Source organism: Ursus arctos, unplaced genomic scaffold (genome assembly GCF_023065955.2).
Source record: "Ursus arctos isolate Adak ecotype North America unplaced genomic scaffold, UrsArc2.0 scaffold_8, whole genome shotgun sequence".
In the NCBI taxonomy this organism is placed as follows: Eukaryota; Metazoa; Chordata; class Mammalia; order Carnivora; family Ursidae; genus Ursus; species Ursus arctos.
In genome coordinates this window covers 21,182,542-21,196,335 of record NW_026623100.1, presented here as the reverse complement: position 1 = coordinate 21,196,335, position 13,794 = coordinate 21,182,542, and the positions used below count along the sequence as shown (strand labels likewise).

Below are 13,794 nucleotides of genomic sequence, written 5' to 3'. Positions count from 1 at the left end.
GGGCATAGGTGTTCACTCTGTTATCCTTGATTATTATCTTGTATACCTTGTTTTTGCAAATGAGCAAATCTTTCATTGCTAAAATAAATATGTATTTTTAAAAAAGGCCTCGGCTTGGAGTTGGGCTTAAATTCATATCCTTGTCTCCCTCTCTTTACTAGCATGAGCAAATATCTTAAACCCTCTGAGCCTCAGCTTTCCCAGCTATGAAATGAAGATAGCAATTCCTTTTTCCACAGGATTATATTAGTAATGAGATATTACAGGTCAAGTAGATAGTTCAGTATCTGGCACATGTATTGAACTTTCAATTAGTATCATCTATGATAATTCTAGAAGGTTCTTGATACACTCTTTTAAATTTCAAAGGAAACAACGTCAGTTGTCGTGGAGCATGGGGGGAATGGGTGAAGGTGGTCAAAAGGCATAAACTTCTAGTCATAAGGAAAATAAGTTCTGGGGATGTAATATACAGCACGGTGACTATAGTTAATGATAGTGTATAATATATTTGAAGGTTGCTAAGAGAGTAGATCTTAGAAGTTCTCATCACAAGAAAAAATAACTGTAACTATGTGGGGTGATGTATGTTAACTTATTATGGTAATCATTTTGTGATATATACATATATCATATTAGGCGGCACACCTTAAACAGTGTTATAAGTCAATTCTACCTCAGTAAAACTTGAAAAAGAAATAATGTCAGTTGTCAATAGCAAATACATCATCAGTTCCCTTCATGCCTACCGAATGCCCCAAAACCTCAACCTAAAATGTGAAGGATGCGTTCATTTTTTCATGTTCACAGTTTATGTCTTTTAAGTCATGGCCACACAGGTCAATATTTGTTTTGAAGGTTGGGTTAATTTCCCTGACTTCTTGGATAATTTAGATAATGCTTCAGGCAAAGCCTATCTAAATGCATAGTTTGTTCAACACAGAGGGGAATGTTGACACATTGAGTGTTCTCTGTCTCTGTCTCTCTTTCTCTCTCTCTCACACACACATACACACACACACACACACACACACACACAAACACACACTCTGCGGTCCATCTTGCACTTTGCTTTTTTATTCTTCTTGCTTTAAAGTATTTTAGTGGCTGTTGGGTTACTGCCAGCCAACTGCAAACTGCGTCCCACAGACTGAATCCCCTCAGTTCACATCAGCTTGATTGCCTGCACTTGCCTACCCTTCCAGCCGGTCCCCTCTCGAGCGAGGCAGAGCCATGTGTCATCCCACTTCCAGACCTGTGCTGCTGCCTCCCAGCCAGGCACGGAGACAGACCTGGAATGTGCAGGCCTGTTTAGCAATTTGACCTCTTGTGGGGAAGAGGAAGGAGGAACCAAGGAAAGGTCTCCGGAACAGACTGCAGAAGAGAATAATGTAAAGAAACAAGGCAAACATCAGAAAGCTGGGACAAATTCAAACAACATGTTGGATTTTTATAATACATTTCATAATAATCCCCTCCTACCATAAAATTGAAAAATAGCTGTAAGATCAATTATGAACATCCACGATTTAATTTTCTAATTAATTGAAACCACGTGGAGGATCTGAAAGTCTAGTAAACAGATATTTTGGTGCGGTGAACCTTGCCCAAACGTTCTGGAGCCAGAATGCCAGGATTTGAATCCCGACTCTACTTCTACACAGAGAGGTTAAGTAACTTGTGACCTTTGGTAAGTCACTTTACCTCTGTGCCTGTTTATTTTTAAATTAATTTTTAAAGAGATTTATTTATTTATTTGGGGGGGTGTGCGTGCATGTGGGGGAGGGGCAGAGGGAGAGAATCTTTCAAGCAGACTCCCTGCTGAGTCTGGAGAGACTCGATCTCAGGACCCATGAGATCACAACGTGAGCCAAAACCAAGAGTCAGAAGCTTAACCCACTGAGCCACTCAGGCGCTCCGTCTCTGCTCCTTTTTAACATGGGGGTAATTATAGCATCTACTTCTTAGGCTTGTTGTGAAGATTGAGTTCATATGTATAAATCAAAGAGTGCCTAAAGTAGAAAGTGTGTAATAATTACCAGTTATTATTCTCTGCCTAACTGGATTGGTCCGGAAAAGATTTTTTTGTGTCTTCATGTAAGTTGGTATTTTAAAAACACAAGCTATGAAGTCTCGGGTGGTAAACATGTTGCAGCATATGAGCACCTCAAATCAGTGCTGGACACCTTAAACTTATACAATGTTACATGTCAATCTTCATAAAGCTGGGAAAAATAAAAAAATAGAATGATTTGGCTATGTTTTCCACAGGATCGCTGTTCATGAGACTGAGGGAGATCAGAAGAAAAAGCAGGCAGACCAGCTAGGAGGCTTTTGTGGGACTCAAGGGGAAGGACTGCGGTGCCTTGCACAGGGTGAGAACAGTTGAGGTATGGAGAGGTCTTCACGACAACATCTACTGAGTAATGTGTGCTTGGTGGTACCTGTCTTTATCACAAATCAAGTGCCTTTGGGAGTGTGCTCTGTGCCTGTGCCTGCCTGTATATGTCTATTCTAGGTATGTTGTATTCAGTTTATCTACATATTTCTTCCTCTGCATGAATTATTGTGAATACCAACGCTTTGTGTTATGTGTTAATACCTGGTAGAGTGAGTCCTCCCTTTTTGCTGCTTTTCGAAGTTAACTTGGTTATCTATGTCCCTTTATTCTGCCATATACATTTTGGAATGAATTTATCATGCTCCTCAAACCAGAAATTTTTGTTTGGGGTTATACTAAGTCTGGAAGTTATTTTGGAGAAACTGGCATCTTTACTGATTGTTACTATATCCATGAACATGGTTGAGCTCCCCAACTAACTCATATCCATTTTTATCTCCTTTAGTTACTGTCTTAAAATAATTTGACATAAAATCTTCTGTGTTCTTTCTTAGGCTGATAATTCCTGAACACTTTCTTGGGAAGAGTGTATTATTTTCTATTTGATTATGGCTAGAATAAATGAATATTGGTTTTTTATAATTTGATTTTGTTTCTAGAAATCTTGTTGAAATTTCTTATTAGATCTCATAATATATCTCTTTATTTTATTGACTTTTTGTATTTTTTGCAATTGCTTAAAGTTTGAAACTGAAGTTCATAGTTCTTGGCCTGAAAGTTGAATTTCTAATTTTAATAAAAATGAATTCAAGATTTTCCCTTCTCATAAGGGTAGACTAAACATACAATTCCAAGACCTTAGCAAGACAACAACTAGGAATAAGTATTTGTCCAATTATAATTGCAGCAAACTACATTCTCAAACACAGTATCTTTCTTACTGATAATGATAATAGCAACAACAAAAATACTAGTATTTCAGCTCATATATATTCTTAGTATAGTAATTTAGAAGCACATATGGATATCTGCATCTGTTGCATGTTTAAATTTATTATACCACAACTAAATACTGTGTTTTTATTTTTTGTTCAAAATACATGGTTGTTTTTACTGAGAATATGAACATTAATGTTATATTGTTTTCCATTTTGTTCATATGTTGCATACATTAACTTAATGCAAGGTAGGATTTAGAATTATGTATCAGTAGTAAAATTTACATGGTACTTTAAGATTTAAACACAAGACTGTAAACAGAATCTATTTTCAGTTTTGTTTATTTATATATTCTCTCACATAAAAGAATGAAGAAATCCATCAGTTTTCAACCAATTCAGAATTGCAACTTTTTTAGATTTACAAAAGATCTGTTTCTATGGATTTATAGAGAACAATTGTGAATTTCTGTGAACTACTCAAATAACAGTTTATAGTTACATCACATTGTAGCAAATGTAAATATTCAAACTTGGTAGTAATTAAAAAATTTTCTAGTAGTAATAACCATTTTTCTGCCTAATAAAATTCCAAGAGATACTTTTCTAGTTGGGGACAGTCCCGTGAAAACGCTGGCATAACTGTGTGTTTCTAGAATGCTCACACAAATTCATTCTCTGTGACATGATATTCTGTTCAGGAGTTTGAGATGTTCCAAGAAAGGAATACCTCGTATGCCAAAGATGTCTTTTGAAAGATTAGAAGTGGCATAATGGCTCAAAATTAAGGAATAATTATGACATGTCTACTTAATGGGAAACTGGGCAGCCATTGACATTTGAAGACTATGAAAAAGTATCTATGCTAAGAGGGAAAGTCTATAAAATTTGAACAAATACAAGTAACTTGACAACATGTGTATTATTTTATTATTATTTTTTAAACAATTTTATTTATTTGAGAGAGAGAGAGAGCAGAGTGAGAGAGAAAGAGAGAGCATGAGCGGGGGTGAGGGGTAGAGAGAGAGGGACAAGTAGACTCCCCGCTGAGCAGGGAGCCAGACCTGGGGGTCGATCCCAGGACTTAAGATCATTAACTGAACTGAAGGCACATGCTTAACCGACTGCCAAAATATCGAGAGTATTTGCTTTTTTGCCAAGGACTATACTAGCTACTTTGTGTACATGATTTCTTTTTTGTTTTATTTTATTGTTGTCGTTATTATTATTATTATTATTATTATTATTATTATTATTATTTTAAGTCGGCTCCACGCCCAGCACAGAGCCCAACATAGGGCTTAAACTCATGACCCTGAATCAAGACCTGAGCTAAAACTGAGAGTCTGGTGCTTAACTGACAGAGCCACCCAGGTGCCCCTGTACGCATGATTTCTAATCTTTACAACACCCATCTTAGGGCTTCTCAAGCTTTAGAGAGCATCAGAATCCTCTGGAAAGCTTGTTGGAATATAGATTGTTGGGGAGTGCCTGAGTGGCTCAGTTGTTAAGCATCTGCCTTCGGCTCAGGGCGTGATCCTGGCGTTAATGGGATTGAGCCCCACATTAGGCTCCTCCGCTGGGAGCCTGCTTCTTCCTCTCCCACTCCCCCTGCTTGTGTTCCCTCTCTCGCTGGCTGTCTCTCTCTCTCTGTCAAATAAATAAATCTTAAAAAAAAAAAAAAAGAATATAGATTGCTGGGCTTCATCTTGAGTTTCTGTTTCCATAGGTCTGGGGTGGGGTTCAAGAATTTCCATTTTTAATGAGTTCCTAGAAATGTTGCTGCTTGTCCAGTGCTATAGACTGAATGTTTGTGTCCTCCTAAAATTCATATATTGAAATCCTAACCCCCAAAGTGATGGTATTAGGGGGTGGGTGCCTTCGAAAGATAATTAGGTCTTGAGAACAGCGCCTTTGTGAATGGGATTAGCACCCTTATAAAAGACACCCCAGAGAGCTTTCTTGTCCCTCCTGCCATGCACGGACATAATGGAAGGACTGCCCAGAAGCTAGCTTTCACCAGAGACTGTGGGCACTGATCTTGGACTTCCCAGCCTTGAGAACTGTGAGAAATAAATTTTTGTTGTTTATAAGCTACCCAGTCTATGGAATTCTGTTACAGCAGCCCGAACTAAGACATCCAGAGTCTACACTTTCAGAACTGCTGATTTATAACATAGGCATTTCCTCCATTTTGTAAGTGAGAAAATTGAGAATCAGAGGTTAAATAACAAAGCTAGAAAGTTGTAGAACCAGGGTTTAAGCACAAGTTTGTTTAATTCAGGAGTCTGTCCTTTTTGCTCTATGTTTTACTTGTCCTTTAAGTGTGATCCTGTTGCTCCACCCTCAAGTGTGTTAATTATCCTGTCAAGGTCATTCAAGGGTGCTGCATAATTGGGTTCCTGGTCACCAGGAGTCTTCATAAGATGGCATATACCTGGGGGGATCAGGGTCTGGCTCTTTGGGCTCCAAATTCAGAAACAGATCTTGTTGGTATTTCTGAGTTGACTGGACTTAACATGGAAAAAGTTCTCAACAGGCTGATGTATAAAGTCAGAATGCCAGTTTAATAATTTAGTATGAGAAAAATAATTGCCATGGGACCAGAAATTCCTGGTTGGCCTGATCGGGCATGCTCTCCCTGGAGACATGTTATGTGCAAGAGAAACCAAATTGTCAGAATGCTGCTTGGTGACTGTGGAAGCAAGGCTAGGAGACTTAATATGACTCAAACATTTCATGTCATCAGCTCTGTTGGCATGGTCCAGTGCATATGTTTCCAGAAAAGAGACAATACATCAGGTGCATTGGGATTCAAGTTGGACTGACTAACTACCTACCTCACTGGTCCCTGGATGCTGCCCAAATGAACCCACCACTATTGGCTTCTAGGAGTTCTCTCTCCTCCTATGTTTCTAGGGCTGATTTACCTTCTTTCAGACTCACTGTGTTTTAAGTGTCTAAACAGCTTCAATCTGATGAAAATCAAGATTTGTAGGTCTGAAATTCTATGGTCTGAATGTTTGTGTCCTCCCCAGATTCAGAGGTGGAGCCGTCATGAGCGGGCTTAGTGCTTTTATAGAAGAGGTTCCAGAGAGGTCTCTATTCCCTTCTGCCATGTGAAGTCACAGAAGCAGACAGCTGTCTATGAAGAAGTGAGCCCTTACCAGGCACTGAATCTGCTGACACCTTGATCTTAGACTTCCCAACCTCCAGAACCATGAGAAAGAAATTTCTGTTGTTTGCAAGATTCCCGATTTGTGACATATTTGTGATAGCAGCCCAAAAGAATTAAGATAGGGAGGCATTTTTCTCAAGTTGACTTTGCATATGTCTACCTTGATCTATTTTTAAATTTATAGTTATAGCTTAGCTCTTAGGGAGCAGTCTTATTTTTACCTACAGTGGCTTGATTCTTGGATCTCATGAGTCAGTTCATGCAGACATGGGTTTTCTTGGCTTTATGGATGTGGGCCCCAAAGTTCAGAGAAAGGGTAGAGAAAGGATTATTGTCAATTATTTTGCTCTGGTCAGAACAGCAGGGGCTTGGAGTGAGAGGCAGAAGTGATTCCAATGAACACATGTAATTTGTTGGCACACAGCGGGGATTGCCTTCATGGGGTTCCTGGCCAGGACATCCCCTTCACATGTGCTTGTTGCATTCTCTAGAGCCGTGGTTCTCAAAGTATGGCACTGTTCTGGGCTGAATTGTGTACTCTCTAAATTCGTATGTTGAATTCCCAACTGCTGGTCTCTCAGAGTGTAACTGTATTTGGAGATAGGGCCTTTGAAAAGTTAGATGAATTAAGATCGTACGGGTAGGCCCAAATCCAAGTGGCTGACTTTGGAGATAGGGCCTTCAAAGAGATGACTGAGTTAAACTTAGGCCCCTAGTGGGGCTCTTATACAATATGACTGGTGTCCTTATAAGAAGGGGGAGAGACACCAGGGACTCAAAACACAGAGAGGAAAGGCGGTGTGAAGACACAGCAAGAAGGTGGCCATCTGCACGCCAAAGAGAGCGGCCTCGGCAGAAACCAACCCTGCCATCTTGATCTTGAACTTCCAATCTCCAGAGCTATGAGAAAAAGAAATTTCTGTGGTTTAAGTCACCCAGTCATTGGTGTTCTGTTATGGCAGCCCTAGCAGGCCAATACAGGTTTCCCATGGCGGCAGGAGAAGCACCTGGAAGCTATTAGAAACCAATTCTCAGGACCTGACCGGTCAGAAACGATGGGAGGGGGGCCCAGCTGTTTGAGTTTTAGCAAGTCTCCCAGGGGGTTCCAATTCTTGCCACAGTTTGAGAACTATTATCTTACCCTTTTATGTCTAAGTTACTTAATGGACTGTAATATATTCTAATATGCTCCAAATGTTCATAGCATAAGCATGAATGCTATATTGTGTGTATAATCCCCTCTTGACCATATGTATACACACATTTTACATTAGCAGTTGCACTGAGAGGTAACTAGGGCCTGTCCATGATGATCGTGACCAAGGAGGGTTACTCCATTTTTCACATGTAGGGAGGGCAGCATGGACTCAAGAGCCTGAACCATGTGTGTTCAATTCACTTAGGAGCTGTGTGATGTTAGGCAAGTTACTTAGTCTCTCTGTGCCCAATAGCCTCAACTATAAAATGGGGTCAATGAGAGTATCACTTAATAGGCTTGGCAAGAGGAGTAACGCACCAAAAACCCTGCTTGACACATAATGAGGAATATATAAGTGTCCTTTAAATGAAAGAACTACATGAATTCATTAAGTCAAAGGAAAAAAAAAATTTTTTTTTAATGGTTTAGAGAGCAGCTGGGGAGTTTTGGGTAGGTTTTGGTGGCTTTTCTTGGAGCCAGTTCATGAGAGTATTTCCATGATTTCTACTTCACCATTTAAGGCTGGGTTGCTAGTGAGCGCTTGGTTAGTTTTGTTATTTTTAAAAAATATTTTATTTATTTATTTGAGAGAGAGAAAGAGAGACTGTGCATGAGTGGGGGTGGGAGGGACAGATGGAGAGGGAGAGAGAGAATTTCAAGCTGACTCTGAGCTGAGCGCAGACCCTGACACGGGGCTCGATCTCATGACCCCGAGATCATGACCTGAGCTGAAATCAAGAGTCTGACACTTTAACCAACTAAGTCATTCAGGCGCTCTGAGTATTTGGCAGTTAATGCCTGCCTAGGAAGGCCACTTTCCCAGGGTGTTCCTCAGAGGCACCTCTAGAGGTGACAGAAGCCACCAACATTGATATAAAGTGTTACAGAGTGTTTCTATCGATTGTCTCTGGTTGCTGATGGTTCAGAGTTGCAGATCGTCCTTCATAGAAGATAGTTTCCTGGTTAGGTATGGATCAATGCATGCATGCATTTGTCTCCAGGCTGCATTTTTTTTTTTTCCTTCTTCTAGGGATACTTAAAAATGACCTCTTCCAAGGAGAGGACACTGACCAATATATATCAACAGCTTCACTAACGCCCTTGCAATCTGTGTGGAAAGAAAGTAGCATCTTATCAACTCTCATTTCGGGGAACTTTTAGAGCTTGACTTTCAGGACATGCCAGTTTTTAATTTCTTGCATTGCTGATATTTCCACTTATGCCTGAAACTGCATTTTTCAGATCCAGGCAGATGGTGTGTAAACACTCAGGAATTTTACACCCACTGTTTGCTGGGTGTGCTGGTCGGCCATCTCTTCAGAGTATAGATTTTCTTCTTTCTGCTTGTGGCGTAACTGCAAAATTTTCATCAACCAAATTGGAGGAATTTGGGGATATGCTACCTGTGTCTGCGCCGTAAGCGGTAGTTCCCAGCACTATTTCCTGCAATTGGGTATGTATTTCTCTTCTTTTTTCAACCAAATCTTGTAATTTTTTCTATAGATATTTCATTAAAGGGGAATAGATATTTAGGTTCTGAGTGTGTGAGGAATGAGCTTCTGCCAAATTATACTCAAGGTCTTTGGGTGCTCATGTGTTTCGAGGAATGAAATCGAGGGGTTTTTACAATAGAGAATAATAAGGCTGTGTGGTTTTAGGTAAGGTTTTTTGGATATGAGGATTCGACCTGGGATCTGGGTCAAAACTAGTCAAACTATTGATGAAACAGATTTGAATTTCTGTAGTTTAGTTTTTTTTCACAAATATGAACACTTAACTTTGTACAATTCTTGCTCTTATCAATCCTCTTAAAGACAGATCTTTATTAAATATTCATTATTTATACAGCATTGTGTTTGCCTCTGTGAGCAATACAAAATGTGTAAGACATGGCTCTTACAGCGAAGAAGCTTAAAAATCAGATAAAGGGACAGAGCTAACGTGTGGAGAAATTTAATACAGAACTATGTGCCGGAGGTGAAGAAATTTTTCTCCTCTCTGGCCTCTTCGAGGAGGAATTTTACTGAACACACACCAGCTTTTCTCTCCCTTTTATTCCCTCTGCTGCCATGGAGGGGAGTAGAGACCCATGTGATTGGTGAAACATGTTCTAGACAGTTCCATCCTTCCTCCTCTTGAGGGCTAGCTTGTCCACATAGGGCATGGGCTCTCCTCAGTGCTTCTCTTCCAAGGTGTATGTTTCTCCTGGACAAGTAGCTATCCCTTGCCCTGGTCCAGGGCTGCCTAATATTGGGAGCAAGTCTGCCTGAATAAATCTAGGGGTTAGTCTAACAAAACCACTTGGTAACAAAGTTGATATTTTGCCCCATATTTATTTTCTGTTTTAATTCTCCATTTTTACAGAAACCAGGTTAGGGAGAGACCTGAACAATACAGGCTACTGAAGCTAACATCCATGGAAAATCAGTGTGAGCTGTGAGTGGTTGGGGAAGACTTCAGGAAGGCTCACCAGGGTTGGATCTTGAAGGATGACTAGGATTTAGAAAATAGAAGGTAGGGTGTCTTTGCAGCCTCATTTACAATCTCGTTAATGTTTAGACTGATGGGGACAAATAACAATGAGTTTCCTATTGCAGGTGACCTCACAGGCAAGGAAGAGGATTTGCATGAATATCACAGAGGAAAAGAAACTGAGGGTTCAATTCTAGATTTTTGTAATTTCCCATGCTTGTGGATCAAAGCAAGTTTATGTTCATGATGGGCCTAAATGCAAAACGTTCTCTAAAGGGGTGTCATTTGCCTGAACCCACTAGTCAAACTCCTCCTCCTCTCCTTCTCCAAGGAGCAGTGGATCAGCCTGCCAGAGGCCGCTGATGCCTCAAATGCTACCCGTAGAGAGCAGGAAGGGTAGGGGGCCACTTCCTAGAGCCCTCAGCGTGTTCAGTGCTCCTCACTTCTTCAGGGTCTTCAGCGTGGACACTGGGGATAGCGACACGGAGCACAGCCTTCTGAAGACAGGCTCTGCACCCTCGTGTGATATGGGTGGTTCAAGTGAGTGCTCTGGACCTTTCTCCTTCTGGGTCAGACCCTGGGCTAAGCGTGTGCTTGGAGGCCACTGCCCGGTTCTGGATGGAGCTTTCGTTAGAAAATCTGTGTTAACTAGCAAGTGCCCGGAGCTGTACAAAACCTTGTGGATTCGAACACAAACAAATAGAAAATGTCTATTATCTCCAAATTAGCCCTCCTGCTGTGTTTTCAAACGGATCTGAAATGCCCATTTACATGCTGCAATGGCAACAAGCCTCTCAAAGTTTATTTGAAATCTGAGCTGATTGCAAAAGGATTGATTTCCAGCAAATGTGGCAAAATGACCAAGAGGCATTCAGGACAGCATCTTACATACTGTGATGTGCAGCGGAAGGTCTTGGCAGTCCTGGACCTCGCCGCTTCCTCCAGTTCCTCCCAGCCCCACGTCTCCGCTCCTTCCACGGCCGAACAAATTACCAAATGTTAGAAGAGGAAAGTTGGAGTCCTGCTGTGTTTATTTTGCTTTATTTGTTCTGGATTTAGATTTAAAACCTTCCAGTGGATGAACTGTAGCGAGGGCTTTTCATTTCATATTGCGAAATGTGTTGTTATGCACAGTTCATTCTATTAAAAAACAAAACGCGTAAACCTAAATTAAAATGCATAGCGTGGATCCCTCAGAGGGGGCTTCTGAAACAAACCGGGCATGAAATGTTGCATAGATTTCTTGTTAACCAGAAAATTATTTTAGCAAGCGACCCTTCCTGAGGCCTCGGGAAGGAGCTGGGGTGTCGTGAGCCTCCGAAGCTGTATGCGGGGTGCTTGATATTATGCCCATTTATCTCGGCTGCCAGGAACTCTGCATTGCCATCTGTCTTAAGCTTCGCCAGAAGCTACCTGTCGTTTGCAAGGACGGAAAGGTCTGGACAACGAGGGGGCTTAGGGAAATAATGCGGAAATAAAATAGTCGCAATTTTGTCCTTCACTTTTCTCCCGACGCACCGTGTGAGGCATTTACCCCTCTTTTTCAGGTTTCCTGCTGTGAGGATACTTCCGTGATGATTTTTTTAAAAAGACACAAGTAACTTCCTATGGTGGACACAGTCCTATCACGATGTCTAGAAACACGGTTATGGGCCCTTCTAGCAGGGCTGCTTGCTAATGCGCCGGATGGAGTAGCCAACTGCTGGGTGGAGAGCCCTGGTCGAGGGGAGGCCTGAATGGTTGGCCGGTCCTCGTTCCTCTACAGCCAAAGGCAGTAAGAGAACCCAGACAGCCATCAGTAGTTAGAACAAATCCTCTTTCAGGCGACATTTCCAGAAATTGTCTCAGTGCAGTGGCATTAATTAATTAACACCTGCCCCTTCCGTTTTCTGCAACCGCATTCTACAGAAACAGCTTTGGGAATCAGATTTAAAATTTCGGCTCTCCGGTGAACTGCGGACATCTAACTAAGGCCTTGCCTAGGTATGTGAAGGGGAAGCAGAAATTGCCTAGGTGAATGAAAATGTCACAGTAAATATGTGGTGTTTTAATTTCAGCCTTATGCACTCTATCCCGAATCCATGCAATATAATCCCCAAAAATGAAGCAGTGAGTCTCACGGGTAATTGGCCATCGGTTCTGCAAAATCAAGCCTGGTCCAGCTACTTCATTACTTGCTCTGTGACTATGGCCAACTTAACTCCTGTTTCCTGATTTCTAAAGTGAGGAGTGATGAGGATCTCGTGTCATAGCACATGGGACTCAGCAACCCCAGTGTGTGGCACATCCGGAGGGTCAGTGTTTCTACCTTTTCATTTTCATCCCCTTTCCCTATTTTATGTTGTTTTCGATATGACAAGGTTAAACCGTAGAAGTAACAAGGTGACATTAGAAATCATGCTTTCCTGTTTACTTTTTTAAAAAAAGATTTTATGTATTTATTTGACAGAGAAAGAGAGCACATAAGTAGGGGGAGCAGCAGAGGGAGAGAGAGAAGCAGGCTCCCCTCTGAGCAGGGAGCCCGACGTAGGGCTCAATCCCACAACCGTGAGATCATGATCTGCACAGAAGGCAGACGCTTAACTGACTGAGCCACCCAGGCGCCCCTCCTGTTTACGTAAAAATAAAAATCACTTCTTCCCAAAAGTGGCCTGAGGTGATCTCTGAAAATGGTTTGCTATTTACTCGACTCAGAAAACCCTACAAAGTCATACAAATCAAGGGGTTCAGATCTTCATGTTCACTTTAAGAACACACATGAACCTGTCCGGGCCATATCGGTGCCATATTGTAAAAGCCATCAAGTATCTGAAGGATGTCACTGTGCAGAAGCAATGGGTGGCATTCCGTCACTACGATGGTGGAGCTGGTGGGTGTGCTCAGACTAAGCCGTGGGGCCGCACGCAGGGTGGGGAGCCCAAACAGAGTGTTGGGGTTTGACTGCACGTGCTTCAAAATGCAGAGAGTGATGCTGAACTTAAGGGTTTAGATGTAGATTCTCTGGTCATTGAGCTCATCCCGGTGAACAAAGCTCCTAAGATGAGGCATAGAACGTGTAGGGCTCATGGTCGGATTAACCCATACATGAGCTCTCCCTGCCACACCGAGAGGATCCTGACTGAAAAGGAGCAGATTATTCCTAAACCAGAAGACGAGTCTGCACAGAAAATAAAGAAGAAGAAAACATCCCAGAAGAAACTGAAGAAACAAAAACTTAGGGCTTGGGAGTAAATTCTGCATAAAATAAATATAAATAAAAGTAAAAACAGAAAAGAAATCATAATATTAAAGAAGTTTTCCTTGGTAATATGAAGTAAAGAAGTTGTCCAATTATGGAAAATCATCACTATAAAAACAAAGTGGTTTTTTTTTGTTTGGTTTTGTTTTGGTTTGGTTTGGTTTTGCACAGTTGCATGATTTCAAGATGTCCGGTCTGACCCGTGAAACCTTGCCTATCCTTCTTACTTCCTCCATGACATTTCTTAGTAATCTCTTGCCTCCTTCATCAGTAAATGCTTATGGAACATCCAGTTTGTTAGGAGTTGAGGTACCTTTAGGATCTTTGGAAGAGCTGGGCCCTAGAAAATGGGGATACTAAGTCTTGGGGCTCCCTTTACCTCTGACTTCCCGTGATGTCTTGGGTAGCCTCGGATGAGAGAATTAGCGT

At 41.4% G+C, this 13,794-nt stretch overlaps 1 pseudogene; it reads left to right on the top strand.

The window, feature by feature from the left end:
* Nucleotides 1–12,796: 12,796 nt before the first annotated feature.
* Nucleotides 12,797–13,358, top strand: LOC113268905 (60S ribosomal protein L17-like; annotated as a pseudogene).
* Nucleotides 13,359–13,794: the final 436 nt, after the last annotated feature.